The 24,291-nt window shown below is 46.1% G+C and overlaps 1 pseudogene; it reads right to left on the bottom strand.

Moving 5' to 3' along the window:
• The window catches only part of LOC142458597 (F-actin-capping protein subunit alpha-1-like), a 38,242-nt pseudogene extending 14,438 nt beyond the window's left edge, over window positions 1–23,804 (bottom strand).
• Window positions 23,805–24,291: the final 487 nt, after the last annotated feature.

Here is a 24,291-nt window from a genome sequence, read left to right as displayed (position 1 = left end):
AGGTGGTTTTTCTCAATGGTGGGGTGCCCCACCTGATTTACCCACCATTGGAAGTATAGGCATCTTCTCCAATACAGACATTCCCTTCTCTTGATCTGGGTTCCTAGTACGGTTCACTAACTCTTGTAGAAGTTTCTGTTGACTTGGCAGGACTGTAGAACACAACTAGATAGCAAGGATTGATTGGTCTTCTTCCTCTACCCACACCTGGGAAAGTGACCCCATCTAAGAGGGGCTGTTTGTATTGAGGTGATTTCTAAGATGTTCAAGTAAGGGGGTGACATATGGTTTATGGAAACCAGGCAGGTGCACCATCTTGCTGCCTGGGGGAATCTTTCCTTCGTTCGGTTTGTTTTAACCTTTGCTTTCTCTGATTTTCTCTCTTTGGTTCCAGTTTATTCTCTCTCTCTCTTTTTCCTCATCTCTTAATTCTTTGCTATTCTCTTTTTCTCCCCAGTTTTGCTTATTTTTTTAACTTCTTTTTATTATCTGAGATTTTACCACCACCTCCTTTTTTTAAGTTGGTAAGTTAGTTTTTCATGCTGTAGCTTCCCTGCCCCTTTATTTTTTAATTTTGCTGTTGTTTGTTTGCTTTGTCACGCCTCATAAAAATATTCACCATATCCACACAGTCTAGCAACACCTGTAACTCATACAGCGAACCTACCGAGCAAAGTCCACTAACTATACATGTACCTAATAGTTGATAGAAAGTAGACACCAGACAAACCTGCCCTTAATCACGCTACGTGAACAGCAAACAGAAACCAGTGCCCCATCTGCCACAAATCAGGCCTTTTTTTGTCGCACACTGTTAGTCAACCTTTTTCAGAACCTCTCAATAGAAACCTTGATTAACAGTCAGTCCTGGTGGAATTCACTACAAGTTGACATTTTCATCTGTTTGGGAAGCTGACGGATGTCTAGAACAAGATTTATCATCAATTGAAATTTCACCATTTTTGAAATGAGAAAACCACTGTACCCTTGAGTTTTTCCCACAGCGCTGTCCTTGTAAACTGTGTTCAACATCACAACAGTTTTCGTGGCATTTTTCCCAAGCAGGAAACAAAATTTCGCAGCTGCAGCTCTTAAATTGGCCCTCACAAAAAATGAAGTTCAAGTGAAATTGCTTTAATGAAAAAATTCACTGTGACCAGAAAGATCCTCTCCAGGATACACCACTGGGTGCACTAACTCAGAGTGAGTTGCTTGAGGCTCACCTTCCCAATCATGACTTCATGAGCCAGGTCTGTCCAGAGAGGAACTAATTTAAAAGGAATTTTAAAAATGGTATTTAGATTCTTTCAATGGATTGAGAGAATGACAAAGAAACCTGCAGGAAAAAAATAAAGGGAAACACAGAAAAAAAGAAGAATTCAGGAAATTACTATAATAATAAACTTATAAACAGCACAATCAGCCAAATAGGCAACCCCAACATGACAGTATGAGACATTAATACACCACTTTTATTGAAGAATAGACTAACTAGAGAGAAACTTTAAAAGGCACAAAAAACTAACCAACACAATCAACCAAACTGATCCAGACATATATAAAGCACTCCCAATACAATACACATTCTTTATCAGAGCACACGGAACATTCTCATGTTTGGCTGTAAAGCAAGCTTCAGTAAATTAAAAAAATGAGATATTACACAGATCTTCTCAGATCACAGTGCTATCTAATTAGAAATCAACAATTGGAAGATCAAGGAAAATAATAAAATATACAGAAATTGAATAACACCTGCTTAAAAACTACTGGGTAATCGGAGAAATTAAAAATGAAATAAAAATTTTCTTGAATCAAATGAATGAAAACACAACATACAAAACCTTTGGTACAAAACCTTTGGTACACACAAACCTTTGAGACACAAAAAGTGTCCAGAATTCATTTTATAACACTTAATACACACATCAGAAAAGAGGAAAGAGCATAAATCAACACCTTAAACCAATATTTTCAACAATTAAAAGGAAAACAGCAAAAGATTCCTCTAGCCACCAGAAAAAAATAATAGAGTAAGGACTTCCGGCAAGATGACAGCCTAGATAAATGAGTTGCACTGCTCCTGCCTATTAAAAAATGTGAATAAATAGATATGAAGGGGAAATCTGGAGCCCTGAATCTCTGAGGAAAGAAAGATAAGCAACTGAACACCTACAGAGAAAATTAAAGAGTGGAACCCACAAGAGGTCAAGGGGACCAGCAAATTCTCTGCTGGTCAACCACGAGCTGATCAACCCCTCCCCCATCACAGAGTAATCTCTTCCACCTGACGACAAGACACATGGGCCTTCTTGCACCCACACCCACCTGGTGAACAGATGAATGACGGGGCCTGCACCCAGTGCACTCAGTGGCTGGGTGCACCCTTCTCTCCACATTGTTAGGCCTTTGAGGGGTGGGCCAGGCAGGATAAGCACACAACACAGACCTAATGAAGAGGGCACTGAATCATCCCTGGATCTCCATGGCACCCGGTACCCGGAGGGGGCACTGGCCCACATATTCCCACACTCAGTGACAACTGAGGCGGTGATTCTCCAGTCAGCTCAGGGATTAGCCTCCACCCCCTGGAGTGCCCCTGGACTGACAGCAGCTGTACAGCTGGAGGACTGGCTCTCCTCCCCTTTCCCACCCCCTTTTCTTTGTTTCATTTTCAAAAACCACCATCACACCACAGGAAGGAGGAGCCATCCCTAATACCCACATGCTCTGGCAATCAAGAAGTCAGTTCTTTGAATGGGGGTGTTGATAAAATGCAGCCGTTAATTCTGGCTTTGGGTTTATTATTATTTTGTTTTTATCTCTTATTGTTTTGATAAGACTAGAGAACAAATCCACAGAAACGCATGTGTAAGAGAGAGTTTTATGTAAAAGATAAGTGTACATTAAGGAAGCATCCCAACCCAGTGCTACCCAAGCCCACAAGTCCAACATTAACCCGTATGTCCAACACCAATCCACAAAGTCCTGCTCAAACTCGAAAAACACACGCCATGATGCCGACTGCAGGAGGAAAGCTGAATCAGTGCATGTGTAAGCACCTCAGCGCTGGCAGGAGTCTCCACACGGCTGCTCCAGAACCTAGGGCTGAGTGTTAGAAAGGGTTCTCTAGAGAGCTAAAACCAGATTGCTGATTATTATATATATATATCACAAGAAATGAACTGTTAAATTATATACAGATAGATAGATAATACAAGAAATGAACAGTTAAATTATGAAGCAGTACAAATGGCTCAGTGCAACTCACTCCTGTGAGAGACACTGACCGCCAGGTAGTCCTCTGTAGAGAGAGCTAGGCTATCCCAGCACAGGCAGCAAATAGCAAGGCAGGTCACCAACTGTCAGCCAGGTCACCAACTGTAGTCCCCAGCTTCAGAGGTGTACATTCCAATTCTCTGGTGAGGCAAGTCTTAAAGGGACATCAAATTACAGCGACACAGTTCACAGGTTAGGTGTCCCACAGGTAGTATAGCTTGCAAATTGGAGTACAGAACAAGCAAGGCAGCTGCACACTGGTCTGATGATTAAAGAGCGAGAGACAAGAAAGGCAAGGCTCACTGAGCCATTTATCTCTCCACCCTTCAATTAATCCAGTCTTTATCGTCCAGGCTGGGAAAATAAACTAACTACCTCAGGCTGCACCGGAGTAGGCCCATGTGGCTTTTCCTCAGGGCTGTCTCACAGGAAGTGAGCCTTGGCATTGAGGCAAAGAACTAGCTAAGGCAGCCACACACTGGTCCGACCATCAGAGAACTCGAAAGGCGAGGCTCACCATGCCATTTATCTCTCCACCCTTCAACTAATCCCACATGTGTTTATAGGCTAGGTTGGCACAACAAACCTTAACTATCACCACCACTAACAAAGAGACACAGGGCACAAGAAGGGTGGAATGGTCCCTAATCTCCTACAACACCCCCCCCCCCATGGCTATTCCCTTATTATGTGCATCATGGGCGGGGCGGGGGGGGGGACCTTCCTAAGAGCACACTGTGACCAAGAAGAGAAAGCAGCGGCTGGTCCCAGCTTGAGTGTTTTCCTGCCTCTTGTTCTTTCTCTGTATGTGTGATTTCTGTTTGTATGCTCATCTGCTCATTTATTTGTTTGATTTTGCTTTGTTTTATTGTTCATTTCTCACTCCATTTGATGGAGTCAACTATCGCTACATGACCTAACCACCCTTGCACCTCTAACAGCTACAGACAGTGGGCCCAGGCCATCACCCACTCCATTACCATCTGATGAACACATATAAATAAACGCAGAAACAATACAATGCCTCAAAGACAACAGGCACTTTCAGTTCATACGAAAAATCAAAATGGGATGGTGAAGACAAATGACCAATATGAAAAGTCCAAAGATCTTTCTAGGGTAGAAAAGGCACTGGAACTACCAAGAAAAGATTACAGAAGAACAGTACCTCACTGAACAGTACCTCACTGAACAGTACCTCACTGAACAGTACTTCACTGAACAGTACTTCAGTGGAAAAAGGGAGCAGAGAAGTTATGGGGGCGGGGGACAGCGGAAGAGCTGAGGCAATCTGACGAATAAGTGAAAAATTAGAAATCATGAAAAAAACTTCAGCTGGAAGCCATAAGATTAGTACTGAAACATTAGAAATAGATAACACTTTGAAAACCAAAACCAGCAGAATAGAAGCAATACAATGCCAAGTTAGTGAGTTTGAAGAAAAATCTCTGGATATCAATTTAGGGGAACAATCACTCCATGAAGAGAACAACAACAACAAATTAAAGACGGTCCAAGAATGATGCGGTGCACTATCAAGAGGAGTAACACAATGCCTGATAGGGATTCTAGAACAGGAAAAGACAAACAACAACAACAACAACAAAAAAGGCCAGAGAAAACAGTCTCAGAGCTCCTTAGCATTGTGAAAGAGGAGAAAATAACTGAAAGAACCCAAACAGGATAGACTAAAATATAAAATCACAATGACATATTATAATCAAACATTATATATATATATCAAGGAAAGAATCCTGAGAGTGGTTGGCTAACAAATAGAAATTACCTACAAAAGGGAGATTTCTCTGCAGAAATCATTCTGGCAAGAACACAGTGAAATGATAGATATAAAACTCTGAAGGAAAAAATGTCAACCAAGAAAGAATGTTATATATAGCTTAATTATCCCTCAAATGCAAGGGGAAAATAAGAGCATTTCCAGAAACAGAGACATTAAAGAAGGGCTTGCGATTATTAGCCCTTAGAAAGATGCACATCAAAATGAGATAACAGCTCACCCCAGCATTAATAGCAAAATTCATAAAAACCTAACAAATACTGGTGTGGAGAGACTGGAACCTTCCTATATTGGTCGTGGGGCTGTAAAGTGGTGTAAGCACTGAGCAAAGCAGTTGGGAACTTCCTCATAATGCCGGGAATGGGAATATCCATGAACCGGCATTCCCTCTCCTTTGTATGTATCCTAGAGAAATAAAAGCAGGGACACAAATAAATGTTCGCAGTAGCACTATTGCTATCCAAATTCATCACAGTACTATTCGGAGTAGTAAAAGATGCAAACAATTTGTCTTAGTCCAGGTGGACTAGAGAAACAAATTCATACACACTCATATATGTATAAGAAAGAGCTTTATATAAAAGAGCAATTGCATATTGAGAAAACATCCCAGGCCAGTCCAGATCAAGTCTGTAAATCCAATATTAGCCCATATGTCCAATACCAGTCTGTCAGGGGAAGCCAGCCCCTAACACATCATTTAGGGTCCGACAGGCACAATTGTATAGCGATCATAAGTAAAGATCATAGTAAAGTTATAGAGAGCATGAGAGACAGAAGAGAAATATTGAAATAAATGGAGTCAGACACAATTCATGGTAGCATGCTCACCTCAGCCCCGCTTGGTGGTCCACGTGGAGGAAGAGAGAGAGAGTCTTTAATGCTTGCCCAGGCTTTTTATATTTCCGGGGACATGCAAGCCCCCTGATTACAGGTGAGGACAAACATCACAGGAAGGGGTTGTGCTATAGGTAATACAGTAATGAGGGGGTGGTCTAGGGAAATATACACAATAGGAAGAGGAGGGACATGGGGTATACAAATGGCAAGATGGGCGGATCCTAGATACAGGATGGCAACTTAACCTTGGATGTCACAGAGCCAGTTTTGCCTGTGCCCTGGCTCAACTGATAGAGACCATTATTGGTAGAGTATGAACACTTGGTCACAGGCCTCAGGGAGAAATAGTTTATTGTCCCCAGCAGCAGGGAGCAAGGCCTACCCTGTAGTCTGGTGACTAACTGCCCTCAGGGAGGATGTCTGTAAGCATCTGACCTCCCCCCACAAGTCCTCCTTTTGTTTTATATATAAAATTCAAAAGCCACATGGGCGATATGGTTATTTTCTATACATTAAAAGCTGTCAAGGCAAATCTTCATGATTCAATTAGTATAGCCCAAAATTCAGGCTTATAGCAAACATTTTGAATCCAGGCATGGAGGATAAAGTCCCCCATGTCCATCTGCTATTGGAGGAAGGCATGAGAGGGGCTGGATGCCACGGCGGGAAGAAAATAGAGCCAAATAGGAATGGCTCTATCATTTTTTTGCCGACCTTCTTCATATGTTACCTTCCCCTTCTCCCGGGTTTACATGTGTCTGTCTTCTAGCCAGTAATTTCCTTTCCCTTCATCTCCCACCTGGGTAACCATCAAAAATTGTTTCTTTTTCTGTGAAAACCTTTTCTTGATGTTTTACAGTAGTGACTCATATAATTTTTATTCTTTTCTGATTGACTAATTTCATTCAGCATAATGTCCTCCAAGTTCATCCATGCTATGAGGTGCTTCCCAGATTCATTGTTATTCGTTAAAATTCAATAATATTCAATGGTTTGTATTCACCATAGTTTATACATTCTCCCATTAATGGGCAATTAGTTTGTGCGGCAGTTACATAATATACTGTCAACTTGAGTGAAGGGGTGGAGTCTAGCCTGTCAATCAGGTCATAGTCAATGAAGCCTCTGTGTGGGCATGGCCTTCTCCTGAGGATTCTGGGAACTCCTGTCTTCCTCCCTGGAGGTGGGGCACAGACTTTCTCTGTAAGACATTCCTGTTGACAAGCCACATGGAGCCATGCTGATGGAGCCCAAGCCCTGGAGTTGGAGGAGCCACGTGGAGCCCCACACCAACTCTGAGATGCTTCCATCACCACTGGATCCACAAGACTTTCCACCCACTGGCCTGTGATCTTCCTGCATTTGGCATCATTGCATGTGCTGCGTGAGTCTGTTAGTCTAATCAATCCTTTAAGATTAAAAGAAAAGAAATAGCAGCATTTATTCAGGGAGAAAGTATAGTGCACTAGGAATGAAGGAAACATGACAACAGGACACGAGGAGGGAGGAGGGTAAGTGTTGTGCCACTGGGGGGATTGCAGTCAGTGACGTGAAACAAAATGTGCATGACTTGTTGACTGATCGACTGGTTATCTGCCCTGTAAAGACTTCACCTAGCTCACACTAAAAAGCTTTCTTAAAAATTCGTTCAGGACCATGAGAAATAAAGATAGTCCAAGGAAACTTTCTAGAGGAATTATAGAGATGTGCCAGCGTGATACAGGGAGTGATGGACAGGGATACAGGGAGCCTGGGAAAGTGTTGTAAAGGGTATCAGTGGGATTATTGACAAAATGCGGAGATAGACTGTATATTACTAGAAAAATTTTACACTAAAATTTCTCAATCTGTGTATCGTTCTGTGGTTAAGAGAATACCTTAGTCTTGGGAGAACACAAGAAAGGTTTCGTACAGGATATTAGTGCTGTGTTCTATTCTCAGTGCTCCAGAGCATCATTTTATATCTAATGTATATAGAGTGGTAACAATGGAATATGTACATGGTACGTACAAAGTATACATATATGGCATATTCACAACGTGTCCAAAAGTTCATGGAAAATGGAATTAAAAGTTAATGGAATTTTAAGTGGGCTTTTTTAAACCTCCTCTTTCATTGTGGTGCTGTTGATAGGCATTGGACTGCTAACAGCAAGGTTGCTGGTTCAAAGTCACCAGCCTCTCTCCCTCTCCAGAGGGAGAAGGGTAGGGCTTTCTGCTCCATAAAGATTTACAACCTCAAAAACCTTAGATAAGTAGTGCATTGTGAGTCAGAATGGACTCTGGCAGTGGGTTTCTATAAAGTGTCTATAATCTCAAAGTCAGAGGGGAAATACGCATTGAAATGTTAATGACTGGTGCATCTAGGTGAAGGAATGGAAGTTTGGTTTTGTTTTCATGCTTACACATTTTCTGCTGGGTTTGAAATAATTTCAGAAGAGAAATCTTTAAAACATTCCAGGGTTTCACAGGGTGGGTACACACTGATGGTCTCACCTCCTCCGAGTCCTCATTACTCAATCGGATCATCTTCTCCAGTACTCAAATGGGATTTTGCATCCTGCTTCCTTCAACCCTCAGACACCCCCTCAGCCTCCCAAAAAACATTCTATCGCGACTACCTCCCCATGTTGTAAACTTTCCTAAAATCAATGACTTTTTATGGCTTCTAGCATTCTGCTCATGATGTCGTTAGCCATTGCCCTGTGTTGGAGCTTTTGCGTCCTCCTGGGAAAGTGTAAATAAGCCTGCAGTGAACAGTTTCACGGGTGCCTGAGTGTGTCTTTGGACAGATTTCCAGGAGGGGAGAGCGAGGCGGAGATTGCTGGCTTTCAAAGGCACCGGGCAGGTCCCTATGAGCGCTCCTGCACTCGGTCCGGAAAGGCTGCGCCAATGAGCATGCTCACGGGGTGGGGCCCCTGCTGCACCCTGCCTGACAGCCTGGAATCTTCCCTGGCCAAATTCAGGTGTCCAGCAGAGCTCAGTGTTTTTATACGTGGTTTCTTGGTAACTGGTATGTCCATTTTGGTCTTTCCCTTCTGCGGTTCGCTTGTGTCCCTGGCCCATATTTTGTCTAGTTGTCTCAGTGTTTTTGTATTGAATTGTATTGGTTATGAAGGATCAGATGAGTTTAAAGGGTCACAATCCATATGCGCACCCACAGACGACTGTTGCCAAAGGAGTGTCCGCCCCTTTAAACAGTCCTCGGGCCCATAAACTTAGGCCAGTTCAGCCCAGACCAAAACTCAACTCAACTCCCAAGGGAGATTTTGCAACTCCCTTTGGAGAGCCGTGTTCCAGTGTCACCCGGCTGAGACTGGTATCCCAGCAAGCTATTCTCAGTCTATTGTGGGTCAGGGCTTCTCCGAACCCGAGAAAAGCGGCAGGAGCTTTGTCCCTGAGGAACGAGCCGTGGGTCCTGGCCGGTGTCACCACTCCTTGCTTCCACAGGGAGGGGGCAGGAGGAACTGGAGGTGGGGCTCTGTGTCTCTGGGCTAAGAGGAGCTTCTAGCCAGGTAAGGCTGGGTCTCCATTTGTCTTCCGCCCACCCTGCTCCATGTTCTCAAGTGACTCCATTAGGGAGGGGCCCTGTGCCACCACTCTGCCTCCTTATACTGCCTGGGTGCTGGGGAGCACAATCCCAGGCTCCTCTAGTCTGTGCAAGGGAAGCTGGGAAGTGGGTTTCAAATTAGGGTGAGTCACCTCTCTCCCCTAAATTAGAATGATTGAGGGCCTTGCAGGGACCACACCTGTAGTGGCTGCCCGGCCCAGTGTTAAACATCTCTCAGCATCTGAGGAAGTGGTCGACAGGTTACAGTCAGCATCTTGGCCTGACCTCGGGCACCGCCCAGCACTGCTGACCATGGTCCAGGAAAGTCAAGGATGCCTCTCCTACCATTGATTACATCACTCTTTTATACACACGCAGCCATCTGGAGGATGCTCACCTGCTTTCCTTGTCCTCATCTCTGACAGAAGGGGAAGGAAGGGATGGACAGCCGAGGAAATATCTCTGGAGATGGGGCCGCTAAAGGACAGGAAAGGAGTCACTGTTGGACCCCATCCAGCCATGAGCTTCCTGCTCAGGGATCCTAGGAGGCACGTTCTACCAGTCCGTGTGGCACCACAGACTCCTTGTTAGCCCCGGGGTAGAGATGAAACAGAGAACGCGAGGGTATGCTGACAGTGGGAGCACCAGGGGGCCCTTGCTAACCGCCTTCACAGGTCAGAGGCACCGAGACTTTCCCTCTAGCGTGTCCAGCCTCCTCTCGGGCTCTTGTGTAAGAGCATCTAATAATTTCAGGTTAGGCTGGAGAATGGGGGATGCAGTACCGCTGTGTAGTATATCCATGCCTTTTATTCCCTGGTCCCTGGAAGAAACGAAGCAGATTCCAGCTAGCACCAGCAGCAGCCTCTTTCTGCACCTCAGTGGCTCCACCTGTGGGCAGGTCTTCACGGTCACATATTCTCCTTACTCTATTGTTGAGCCAGGAGATAGGGAGAGCAACTTCATGATGGTTGGTTGACATATAAGAGGTGTCATCCCTTGCTTCCTTGGGCTCATGGTTAACAGCAGTGTGCACAAGGTTGGCCTTCAGGGAACGTGTGTGTGTGTGTGTGTGTGTGTGTGTGTGTGTGAGAGAGAGAGAGAGAGAGAGAGAGAGAGAGAGAGAGAGAGAGAGAGAGAGAGAATGAATGTGTCAGGGAAGGGAAGGATAAGAAATGGGCTGATGAGGGGTTTCAAATGTCTTGGGCCATAAGGGATGGACATGGGAGATCTTGAACTAAGGAGGTAGGAAGGAGGCGCTAGTACAAGCTGATCTCTGGGAAAGCTAGGAATAATTTGGGGTCTGAGATAGTTAAACTTTATTATGCCAACCTAGTCGATAAACACATGCTTATCATGGGTTAGTTGAAGTGGGGAGAGATAAATGGCTCCATGAGCTTCGCCTTTCGAGTTCTCTGGTATCTTGCTTTATGATGGTCAGACCAGGGTGCACCTGCTTTAACCAGTTCCCTGCTTCAGCTGGCAAGGCTCACTTCCTGCAAGACATCCCTGAGAAGCCACATAGACCTACCCTGATGCAGCCCTGGGTGCTGGAGCAGCTATATGGAGACCCCTGCCAGCACTGAGATACTTACATATTCACTGATTCAGCTTTCCTCCTGCAATTGACATCATTGTGTGTGTGTGTTGTGAGATGGAGGAGGACTTTGTGGATAAATTTCAGACATATGAGCTAATGTTGGATTTAAGGGCTTGGGCAACACTTGGTTGGGATGCTTTCTTGATGTGCACTTACCCTTTAAATAAAACTCACTCTTATACATGAGTTTCTGTGGATTTGTTTCTCTAAAGTACCCGGACTAACACAGGGTCATTAAAGAATTTTCTGAATAACCCCAGAACAACCTGGTTAACTGACTAATTCCCTCCTTGAAATATTGACCTTGCATCTTACAAATTATTCATAGCCAGAGGGCCATTATGAGTCAGAATTGACCTGAAAGTTGGCTTGTTTTATTTTTGGTTTTAAACTTCAAAATTATTTGCAACCTATAGACCGAGATACACAAAGTGTCTAAAGCTATTCTGTATAAACTCCCTGCAATAATGATCTTTAAAGTAAAACAACAACAATGAAACTTACTAAAACACTCTTTAAATGTAAAACAAAACAAAGCAAAACAAGCAAATGAAACCCTCCCTGTAAATCAATAAGAACAAATACACAAAGAAAAGAGCGATTTGGAAAAGGACAGGAGATGACAATGAACAGAAGAGGCACTAACATTGGGCAAATCCGTGATCATCAAAATCCCAAGTCACAGAGACTAGAAACACAATTACGTGGGTGTGCCTTCTGCCTATCTAGCTGGCATGAACTTAATAGGGAATGCCTGGCATTGCAGGATTTGAGGAGAGAGGCCCTTCCAGGCTTTGTGGGTGGCAGTGTAATTTGGTACAATCCCTTTTGACCATCAAGTTGGCAATACCTTTCAAATTGTGAAATTGTACAAATGCCTTTCCTTTGATCCACAAATCCTGCCTTAAGGAATGTATTAGTCTAGGTTGACTAGAGAAGCAAATTCATGGACACTCGTGTGGATAAGAAAGACCTTCATATCAAAGAGTAATTGTATATTAAGAAAACATCCCAGCCCAGTCCAGACCAAGTCCATAAGTTCTATATTAGTCCATATGCCCAGTACCAGTTCATAAATTCCTCATCAGACTCATGTAACACATGCAATGGTAGATCACAGGCCAGAGGGTGGAAAGTCTTGTGGATCCAGTGGTGGTGGAAGCATCTCAGCACTGGCATGGGTCTCTACATGGCTCCTCCAGCTCCAGGGCTCTGGTTCCATTAGCATAGCTCCATGTAGCTTGTCAGCAGGAAGATGAAGCAGAGAGAGTGTGTTTCCTGCCTCTAGGGAGGAAGACAGGAGTTCCCAGAATCCTCAGGAGAAGGCCATGCCCATGCAGAGGCCTCGTTGACTATGGCCTGATTGGCAGGCTAGACTCCACTCTTTCGATCAAGTTGATAGTAGGTTATGTAACTGCCGCAAGGAATTATTTCAACAGGAATTTCTGCTCCAGTGTGCTAAGAGTTCTGCATAAGGTTTTCATCTCAGCATTGTGTGTGCTATTGACAAACTGGTAATGACTCCAATTTCTGTCAAAAGAGGACAATGAAGATATGTACTGTCATCCTATGGAAAACTGCCCAACAGTTAAGATCAATGAGGTGGACACACCTGTGGTGTCTCCCTGGAAAGAGGATGTTGAATGGAAAACGACAAATGTAGAATGAGAAGTAGAGGTAGAATGATTATCTAATGAAACATGGCTTCTTGTCTTGGCTCCTTGGGAAAATGTTTTGAGAGATTGTCCCCCACTCCCCACCCCACCCCCACCCACCCCTGAAACCCTGAGGTGTTACCTTTGCTCTGGTTTTCTTTCCCAGAGGATTTGCTATTTTCATCCAGGTTGACTGGTATTTCCTAGGTAAACTATAAACAACTGTGGTTGTTTATATATTGGTCTTAGGTGCTTCCCCTCTGCCCAAGGTGATTGGCATGCACCTTGCTGGGATTGGTTAATAGTCCATGCAAATACAGAGAACTTACTCAAAGAAACCAAAAACCAAACTCACTGTCATCCACTAGATTCTGCCTCCTAGCAGCCTAACAGAACAGGACAGAGCTGTCCCTGCTGGCTTCCGAGGTTGGAAATCTTCACCAGAGGACAAAGTCTCCTCTTTACTCTCAGGAGCCACTGGTGGTTTCAAACTGCTGACCTTGTGGTTACAACCCCACCTGTCCTCTGCTGCCCCACAGAGGTGTGTAGCCTATGCAGAGGAAATTGGTCAGTAGCCCCCCTGGAAGGGCTATACTTTGAAACTGACAAGGAGTTTTGCGTAGGCAGTGCCTGGGCTTTGCATGAATTCTGTTCCTGAGTCTGCACAGTAAGGTATGGTTTGTATCTCACATCAGTTAGTCAAGAGTGTGTCTTCGTATGTGTAGTGTACCTTTCCGTGCATGAAAAACAGCAAAGATCCGGCTCCAGACAGACTAAAACCTTTAGGGCATGTTAGTAGAGTAGTCGTAATCTTTAATGTACATCGTGAAATGGTGCCCATCGGTTATTCTGAACCATGGTTTGGATCTTGAATTCCAAATGTACTAGGGATTGTTTGTAATCACTATAGGGAATGTCCACGAATTGGATGCTTGAAACCCAGAGACTGCTGTGACCAGCACCACAGAGGTGTTTGCTGCAGGGAAAGCTGAGAGAAGAAACCGAAGGAAGCACGGGAGAGAGGAGAAACGGGCGAGGAGCCTTCTAAAGGAGCTGCGACTCGGGCTAAGGCTTTTAACTCTGAAGGCGGCGAGGGTCTCTGATGGGGCGCAGTGGCCGAGCTGGGAACAAAAACAGCTGCGCCAAGGGGAGCTTGTCGTGAGGGAGCTGCGAAGCCTCCAGGGTGGGTGGAACTGAGACAGCTGTCGTGTTCCAAAAAAGGGAAATTGTCCGCACACTTCCTGACCCTGACCCTGAGTTGAAATAAACCACTTAACTGTAAGTAGGATCTGCGGGTCACAGCGGAATGTCAGTCTTTTGTGCCTGACCTCTTTTGCCCAACCTCATGCTTGGGAAATTCATCTACAGTGCTCTGTGTAGCAGTGGGTGATTCGTTTCTACTGAAACAGAGTGCTCCACTGTGCAAACACCGTGATTGATTCATCCATTCACTTATGGGTGATCTTGGGGGTGCCCAGGTTTCCATTATTTGGCTACTGCTGCTTTAGTACTTTGATTCATTTTCTAATTTTTTTCAATTTGATGGAAATTGTAGAACTCTCAGAGGAACAGATGGGACCGTGCGTCTTACCCTCTTTTCCCTTGTCATGTGTAGTGCCTGTTCACGCTTTGCCTCTATGCCCGGAAGTGAGATTCTCCATTGTTTAAGGCAGGCCTGGCGCCCAAAGCTGGCATGGATGTCTCAGAGATGGGGACCATCAGCAGTGGGGTGCTCACAAGTATGGATGAGCAGGACTAGATGCCCCTGCTGGAGTGTGGGGGTGGGAAAAATAACTGCTTTGTGACTTAGCACCCCAACCCTGCGGTGACATTGACACCAGTTGGAAATTGTATCCAGCTGCAAGTAGTGGAGACTTGGGAAAGAGTGACTTAATTTATTTTTGCAGGTAAAAAAAGCCAGGGCTTCCTAGAACAGACGTCACCAGAAGCCCACCCTCTCGCAGAGTTTCTGCTCTGCCATCCTCAAGGTCACAGAAAGACTACTGAAGTGCCAGCCATCATGTCTGTATTCCACCAGGGGAATCGCGAAGGAAGATGTACAGGATACACACTGGCCTTTTGTTATTATTTTTGGAGCCTTTCTGGAAGTCTTTCCCAACAATCTCTGTTTATATCTCACTATCAATTCCAGCTTGTCAGGGAAGCTAGTCAATGCCAGCTGTGGACGGCCTTAAATAAAATCCAAGCGATGTTACTCAGAGAGAAAGGCAGACTAGACAGTGGGCAGACAGCAAGTACTCCTGCTCAACATTCAATCCTGGTTTTGTACTGTGTTTGGGAAACCAAACAAGCAAACTTACCACTACGAACTCATAGTTACTGAGATATTTAGTTTATTGTGCCAACCTGGCTGCTAAACACAGGTGGGGCTAATTAAAGGGTGGAAGGATAAATGGCTCAGTGAGCCTCACCTTTCTAGTTCTCGGGTCTCTTGCTTTGTGATGGTCGGACCAGGGTACAGCCGCCTTAGCCAGTTCCCTGTTTCAGCTGGCAAGGCTCACTTCCTGCAAGATATCCCCAAGGAGAAGTCACATGGACCTACCCTGATGCAGCCCTGGGTACTGGAGCAGCTGCGTGGAGACTCCTGCCAGTACTGAGATGCTTACACGTTCACTGATTCAACTTTCCTCCTGCAGTCGGCATCATTGCGTGTGTTTTGTGAGATGGAGGAGGACTTTGTGGACTGGTGTTGGACATATGGGATAATGTTGGACTTGTGGGCTTGGGTAGCACTGGGTTGGGATGTTTTCTTGATGTGTACTTAACCTTTATATCAAACTCTCTCTTATACATGAGTTTCTGTGGATTTGTTTCTCTAAAGTGCCCAGACTCACACAGTGAGAACAGGGCAGAACTGCCCCTGTGGGTCCCCTGTGGGTCCCCAAGTGTAACTATTCACTTGATCTTAGCCAAAAGGCCAAGAAGCAATGGGACTGTAATTCCCTATGGGAGTAGAAAGTCTAATCTCTGGTATATAAAAAGGCAAAAGCCAAACCCACTGCCATGAGGTCAAACCTGACTCAGTGGCTCGAAAGGCAGAGGAGAGCTGCTCCTTAGCAAGATTGAGATGGCAAGTCTTCACCTGAGCAGGCTGCCTTAACTTTCTCTCGTAAAGCGGTTGGTGGATTTGAACCACCGCCCTTGTGGTCAGCTGTCCAATGCTTCACCCACGGTGCTGCCATGACTTCTTACCGAGGAACAAACCCACTGACACTGAGTAGATTCCAACCATCGTGATGTATGTGGGGTTTCTGAGAGTGTAAACCTTTACAGGAGCACACAGCCTCATCTTTCGCCCTGGAAGCAGTCAGTAGGTTTGACCTGCTGACCCTGTGGTTAGCATCCTGATGCCTAATTTTAGCAATGGATAAAAGCAAGCAAGCATCATTTCTGAAACAAAATGCTTTCAAGAGGGGTTTTGTTGGTATTACTAGTTCTTCTCCTCCTTTAGAGATGTACAACATGCTTTTGGGAAAGGATACGCAGGAATTCAGTTTCCATCTATAGAGGAAGGAACCAGGACCCAAACCTCACCTCAGGTACAAAATCAGACTCAAGGTGGCTCAAGGACCTATGTATAAAACATAGAGCTATGAAGATCACCAATAAGAAATTAGGAACAGACTTAAGGACCCTATTGCTGGGCAAAGGGCATTATATTCCTATATCGCTGGGCATTGTATTCATCAAATATAATGAAGGAAACACACACACACAGCTGATGACAAAATAGGTGACCGGGACCTTCTTAAAATAAGACACCTGTATCCAAAAACCTCATCAAAAGAATAAAAAGAGAACTTATGAGGTGGGTGAAAAAAAAAACTTTGACAATGACACAATGGACAAGGGACTGATCTCTAAAATCTATAGAAAACTGCAACACCTCAGTAAGAAAGAGGCAAATAACCCAACTAAGGAGTGGGCAAAAGACCTGAACAGACGGTTTGCCGAAGATGACATCCCAATGGCCCACAAACATATGGAGAAGCGCTCAGGGCCACCAGCTGCCTGGGAGATGCAAACCAAGGCAAGCAAATATACCACCCTAACCCAACCATGACCGCCAATCAAAGCAAACAGACAATAACAAATGCTGGGAGAGGGTGTGGAGAGGTAGGAACCGTCAGACAGGACTCACCAAGCCAAGCTCACTGTCATAAGGTGATCCAAACTCAGCATGACCTTACAGGACAATGTAGAACTGCTCCTGTGGGTTTCTGAGATGGTTAGTCTTTACAGGAGTAAAGACGTGCCTCACCCCCCCTCATCCCCCACCAGAGAAGCAGCTGGTCGTTACAAAGTGCTGGCCTTTCAGGTGGCAGCCAAACATGTAAGCACTGCACCACCAGGGCTCCTGCGACATACACTACTCATGGGACACAGGGAGTTGGCATTGACTGGATGGTAGTGAGTTTGTTTACTTGTTTGAGTGGGACCTCAAGTATGCACAACCACTGTAGAAATGCTATGGCCCACCACAAACAACTGGGAATAAAAATTCCACGTGACTCAGTTATCCCTTGTTGGGGATAGCTCCCAAAGAAACAGCCTGAACAGACATATGCCCACCCAGATGCATCCCAGCACTGTTCACAGCAGCAAAAAGGCGGAAACAACCCCAAGGTCCACCAGTAGAAGAACCGGTGAAGAAGCTCTGGTGCGTGCACGCGCTGGAAGCCTGCGCGTCCCCGAGAACCGCGAGGAAACCACGAAACACCTCATGGCATCGATGGGCCTGGGGCATGTTACTTTTCAGTGAAATTCACCAATCACAAAAGGATAAATGGTAGATGAGACTTCTGTTACAAGGGGGTAAAAACCTAGATACAGATTTCCATACCGAAGGGAACAGACTAGACACTGTGTGTGGGAGGGCGGCAGAGGATAAATGAAGGAAGACAAAGCAATGGGCCTAAACTCTTAGCAGGTGTCAAGTTGGAAGACAGGGAGAAGAGAAATCAGAGTGGGTAAAGAGTCAACTATTGGGGTGGGGGCTAGGAGTTTAAACTGTTGAATAAAATATTGGTGATCTGAAGTGTAAACCTCTACCTAATTTATAATAATCTATGTGTATATGTTTAATAGATGAAATTACAGCCTACTAATCGCATGTGCTTTATAAGATAGAGATGGTTACATGACAATGTCAGGTGATCTCAAGTTCTGTGCAGACATGTGTCCGCATGGATCATAGGTAATTCCTTAAGAAACCAAATATATAAACACTCTCAGATGAGTGTGTAGTTATTATAAAGAGCACCAACTGCTTTGTGTGTGCAGTGATTTAAGAAGAAAGTGTTTCTGGGGACAGGGAGGGAGTGGAGCAGACTGGGAAGGAGCAGAAGCGAACAGGGTAGAGGCACTGACAGCAAGGGCAAGTATTCAAGGTAAGATTTCCAGAGAAGCCCTGGCCACAGGCTGATCCATGTGGGACCTCTGGGAGGTGGAGATTGTTGGCTCCAGGCCAGGGAGCTGAGCTTCCATGGAGCAGGTTTGGGCTCAAGGCTCTGGAGAAAGTTGCTGGTGTAGGCTGCTGGGGAATAAACCTGCAGACGCTGTGGGGAGGGTGCGCAGATCCGACACAAGAATCCAGGGGGCATCTGGGCTGAGCATCAATGGAGTCCTGTTGCATCGTGCACCTAATTTACACCATGACACCCCTGAGAGGTTGACACTCTTCATCTCCACTTTACAGATGGGGAAAGAGAAGCTCAAGGAAGAAGAGTCACTCATTCAAGTGGGAGTCTAACCCAGCTCTCACTCAATTTGTGGCCACAGCCAAGTCCACAGGTGTGTTTGGAGCCCCAGTCTCCAGGTCTCCCTGTAGGACGAGGCTCATCCCTGTGAGTGTGGCTTTGTGGGCATCTCCAGAAAGCAGGCACCCAAGTGTAGCCAGGATGGGTGGGTTTTTATACTCGGGCCCCTGAAGGATGCACTAACTGCAAAGCATTGGGGTGAGTTTAAGCAGAGGGGGTCCCATGAGTAGATGGACTGGAGCTGTCTGTGGTTTGACCCTTAGTTTATCCAAGGTGGGACTGGGTTCTCCTTGGGTGAAGAGGCGACCTGTTGGGCTGACACTGGAAAAGACTTGGGGTGGTAGTTATGTAATGTCGTGTCAACTTGAAGTGTAGGGGTGGAGTCTAGCCTTTCGATCAGGCCACAGCCTGATGGTGCCGCCTTTAAGGAGGATCCTGGGCACCTCCCCCTGTATCTGTCTTCAACTTCCTGCTGGCGAGCCTCTCAGAGACCTGCCAGAGACCCCCACAAGCCCTGTGACGTGGCCACCGCCATTTGGACCCACTGGCCTGTGATCTTCCTGCAGGCTGCATCATGCATGCGGCTGTGTGAGTCTGAAGAGGGATTTATGGGCTTAGGGACTCAGTTGGACTGGGCTGGGATGTTTTCTTGATGTATAACGGCCTCTTGATATACCGCTCCTTCTTACACCAATAAGAATGTCACTGGATTTGTTTCTCTAGTCAACCCGGACAAACACACTTGGAGAACAGAGGCTCAGGAGGAGGCCTCTTGTGTCTTGTGCACACTTACAGAGTTTAGGAATTTAACCACTGTGTGGCCTGGGGCAATTTTAATTTCTTGTAGGCTTAGATTCCTTCCTGAAAAAATAAGAGACGATCCCATAGAGTGGCTGTAAGGGTTAAATGAGTTATAACTACCACCATCACCCCTGCCCCCCCCCACTTCCCTCCACTCCCCACCAGACCGGAAGGGGACTCCTGGAGCAGTGGTGCCGCCAGGTGGTACTGAGAGGGCTGCTGGCGACCTTTGTGAGACTGGAGATGGATGGGTTGTGCTGCAGCCCCTGCCTGGGAGGAAGCCGGCTCTGTGTGGATAGAAGAAGCACAAGGAAGGTGTTCTTGGAGATCAAGCCCCACTGAACAAGGCGTCCCAAGGGTACGGAAGAGAAGGGATCCGTTTGAGTTCTGAAGTCCAGGTTCTGAAGTCAGAGGGTCCCATGCAGCCATTCTTGCCCCCGAGCACTGGGCAACTGCTTAATGTCGGGCCTTCTGAGAAGTGGGGTGGAACAGAGACTCCCAGATTCCTGGGAATCGTGCATGCTCGGCTCTGTGCCAGGCACAGTGCGAGGACCTCTAGGCTCAGCAGCTCCAGCAGACTTCCAAGATGCAGGAGCGCGGGGAGGCTCTGTTATTGCTCGAGGCCACCCAGATCGTAAGTGACGAGAATAGATGCCCTGGGCGCTTGCCCGCGAGCGACCCTGCTCACCGCACCTTCATGGGCTTGGTCAGCTTCAAGGGCAGATGGTCCAAACTGGGTGTGTTGGAGAGCAACTGCCTCCAGAAACAGCTCTCTGCCCTCAATGGACGTGGGATTGGCAGACAAGATTCCCAGCTCCCTGGAAGCAGTGACAATCCTATCGGATCCACACAGCAGGCGGGGCCAGCAGTGCAGTATCGAGCTGTCCCCTGTCCATGCCTTGCTATTTCCGACTGCTGCACTCCAGACCGACGCCGGCACAGGAAGTCCTGACATCATCCTCCTGTCATCAGTGCACAAGCATCCTCTGCTCCCAGCCCAGCTGGCAGCCTCAAAGCACTGCCGTGTCCCGGGGAGTACGGCTTTATAAAGATGGCGGGTGCATGCTTTCAAGGGTCAGGAGTGACAAGGTGCCAAAGTGAAAGGATTCTTTGTCTTACTTTTTTTTTTTCCAATCTCCCCTGAGGTGGAACATTCTGATGAAGAATGACGGGGATGGGTGGATGAGTCTGTTTTGAAAACCTGCCTTCATGTGAAAATGGAGGTCATTGGACTTTGGGGGGAACCCCTGGCTTAGTGGGTGTCCAATGGAAAGGGACCCAGAATCACCATATAGTTAGTACCTCGATAGTCCTCTGGGTCCCCACTTAGCTCTAGCCCCAATCCATGAACTGTTAGTTCTGATCACATGGCCCTGCTTGATACTCATCTTCATGAAATGATCACTGAAGATAAGGTGCTACAGCAAAGGGTGGTGAAGAGAGCAGATGGTGCCCGGCTACCGGCTATCAATCGGAATAGTGTCTGGGGTTTTAAAGGCTTATATTGAAACAAGCAGCCATTTAAGCAAGGAATCAACTAACTCCACACAGAAGAAGCACACCAGCTTGTGTGATCCAAAGATGACAATAACAACATTTGAATATGGCGAAGGTAAAAGTATCAGAGCTAAAATTATGAACACCAATTGGTAGAAGGCTGTGGAGGACAGTGGGAGCTCAGAATCCATCTGCAGAGCATCGAGTCAGATAAAGTCTCTAGCAGATCACCTCTAGCCCCAGGCAAGGGCCTCAAACAGCTTTGCTAGCAGACAGAGAGATCTTTGTAACCATGATTATACTGGATCAAACTTGACACTTGGTCAGTTGACCTCCCTCTTGACCCAACCGGAACTTGATCTAGGTACAAGTATTTCTTGCTTGTACCATGACAAAAATTTCATCCCTGCCCTTTATAATATAGATGATGGTCTTTTCTTTCTTACTCTTATTTGTATTTTTATCTTTATATATTATTTAATCCTTGCCATTGTACTGCATTTTTGTTTCTCACCGTTTCTGTTGGGTTTCCCAGTTTGTGAAGCACAGAAGGAGTGGATGCACAGAGATAGCAATTGATGCAAGGGTTTACTGGGGACAGGGGTGGGTGGTGGTAGGAGACAGAGTGGGTGAGGGATTTGGGGAGCAAACAATGAATGTGGCAGGGGGAAAGGAGCACTAGAACTGATCGTGATGATGTCTATACAACTCATTTTTAAAGTGATGTAACAATGGGAGTGTATGATATGTAAATACTATATCAAGGAAACCATGGGGGGAAAAGAAACCAAACTTGACCCGTGGTTACCATAGGGGAAGGGGAAAGAGTGGTTGTGTAGGGGGCATTAAATTTATGTCAATGGTGGTGGAATCATTTGGAAAGGGGTATCAATAATGGTTGTACAACATGAAGAGTATAACCAACGATGGAGAATTATACAATGTTCTGTGAGTCTATTTTTGCCACAATTAGAAAAAATTACATAACAATGAAAAAATAAAACAACCCCCCCAAAAAAGCTGTCTTCAATAGAGGTGCAGCTCAATCATATCTGATTAATCTCCCCTACCTCTGATGAAGATAGAGCATTACAGACATCAATATGGTGGCACTTCAACCATAAAACAAACCCCCAAATCTTCACAAACAGCCCAAAAAGTAACATCAAGATGAATAGGGAAAAGATCAAAGTTGTCACATATTTTGTTTCACTTGGACCACAACCAATGTCCATGGAAAGAGTTAACAAGAAAGCAAATGACATATTACACCGGGAGAATCTACCGCATGAGCCTCTTTAAAGTGTCACGGAGTGCAGATGTTTCTTTGAGGACTAAGGTGCACCTGCCCCAAGCCATAGGACTGTCAGTCGCCACGTGTGCTTGGGAACTTTGGACAATGAATGAGGGAGACTGAAGAAGAATTGATGCCCTTAAATTATGACGTTCACAAAGAATATCAAAAGTCACATGGATTTCCAGAAGAATAAGCAATCTGTTTCAGGAGATGTACAGCAGGCTGCTCCTTGGAAGCAAGGGGAGTGAAACTCTGCCCCATGTACTTTGGACATGCTTTCAGGCAAACCCGTCCTCAAGCCTGTCCATGTCCAGAGTGAATCAAAAAGGGGACGACTGTTCAGTGAGACGGATGGAGTGACTCAGTGGCTCCCACAAGGAGCTCCCACACACACGACCGGACACTGTTCATTCTGTTTACAAAGGGCAACTCTGAGTCAGAGCTAACTTGGCATCTGACAACAGCAGCGACATACTTGGGGTTTAAAAGTCACAGTGCAAGCTCCAGGCTCCCAGGCCACATTACCGATCCTTTTCTGTGTTGATAACTCCCCACTACATGTTGAATTTGTGCCCCACCCCCACCACCAAAAAACAAGACATGTTGAAGTTCTAACCCTGGGAATGTCACCTAATTAGGAAATAGAGTCGTTGACATGCGCTAACATGAGGTCCTCTTGGGAGTAGGGGGGAGTCCAAGAATAGGGCGAGTCTAGGAGTGATGTAAGTCTAGAAGTGAGAAGAAGAGTCGAAGAGACGGAGACACAGAAGATGACCCCGTGTGGTACAAAGGCAGAAACAGCAAAGAATGCCTCCCAGAACCCAGGGAAGCCACACAGCTTCCTCTGGAGACTCCAGAGAGAACTGGATCTGGATCATAGCCTCTGGAGCTGCGCAACAACACCTTTGTGTTGTTTCAGGCCATTTACTCCTTGGTGCTTTGTTACGGCCATCCTAGAAAATCAACCCGCTTCTGCTGGCAACATATGCTTCAGCTCCAGGTTCAAGGAAGCAGTCATGCTCCCTGGGCACGCGGTCTGGTGGGGCCGTAGAACGAAGTCGGCAAGCTTTCTGCAGCGCTGCGGGAAGAGCTGAGAAGGGCCACACAGAACTTTGATCGTTTAAACTGGAGGGGTCGGACCTAGTTTGGGAAAAGTGTCCTCAAAGAAAGGAACCTTTTGTTTTACTTCTTATCTAGGGGATCAGAAGAAAAGAACAAAGCAAAACAGAAAACGGAAGAACGATGGGACTTTGTACTCCTGTAAGCAGTTCCTGTCTTGGGAGCTGCCCGGGGCAGATCTACTCTGTCCTATATAGTTGCTCTCAGTCGGCATTGACTTGCTGGCCATGAATTTGAGTTTGAGGTTACATACAAAGTCCACACATTTTAATTGGCCATTGCTTCTTCAAATAGTAGTCCCAGGTGGTACACGTGGCAGAGGGCTTGACTCTTAGCCAAGAGGTCGGCAGTTCAAGACCAAGAAGAGTAACTTCAGAAGGAAGAACTGTCCCTCTGAAAAGGTCACCGCCATTGAGAACCCCGTGCGAAGCAGCTCTACAGGGACACTAACTAACAGGATCACCATGACTCAAGTGACTGCTCCCCACACTGTCTCCTCCTCCTGGGATCTCATAAAACATAGATTGGTCTATTTGATGGTGTCCATCAAATTCCATTCTACTCCTCACCCTGGATCTTTCGATCTCCCATCATGGCGTTCATGGAATCTTACTTCGGCCTGGGGAGCCCCTCTGTCCCTGGGGACAAAGTCCTCAGCAGCAAAGCCTCCCACAAATGTAGAGACAGCTCACTGCCTCCTCTCCTGGTCTTCCATGGCCTCTCATCCAGGGACCGGCAGCCAGGGCTCAGGTCTGGGCTTGAAGCCCACAGGGAAAGGACTGGCGTGCAGGCCAGGAGCGCCACCTGCTGGTAGGAATCGGGACTCTCCAGCCCACAAGGTGGGAGGGAAGGCACCTGGCCCCAGGTGAAGGCTGTCCTTAGGGAGATGGACTAAAGCCACCAGAAGAGGAGCAAGTGTTTTATGATGACGTGGAAAGGTCTTCCTCACCTTTATTCCCCAGGGAAGCCTTATTCAGACACCCCTAGAGCAACGCTGTCCTCATCGCCTCACACAGAGCACACTGGGTGGATAGCGTTTTCTCCTCTACATCAACCCCAGGCTCTCCTAGTCAACCAA

Source organism: Tenrec ecaudatus, chromosome 10 (assembly GCF_050624435.1).
Source record: "Tenrec ecaudatus isolate mTenEca1 chromosome 10, mTenEca1.hap1, whole genome shotgun sequence".
Lineage (NCBI taxonomy): Eukaryota > Metazoa > Chordata > Mammalia > Afrosoricida > Tenrecidae > Tenrec > Tenrec ecaudatus.
This window is presented reverse-complemented; position numbering and strand designations above follow the sequence as displayed.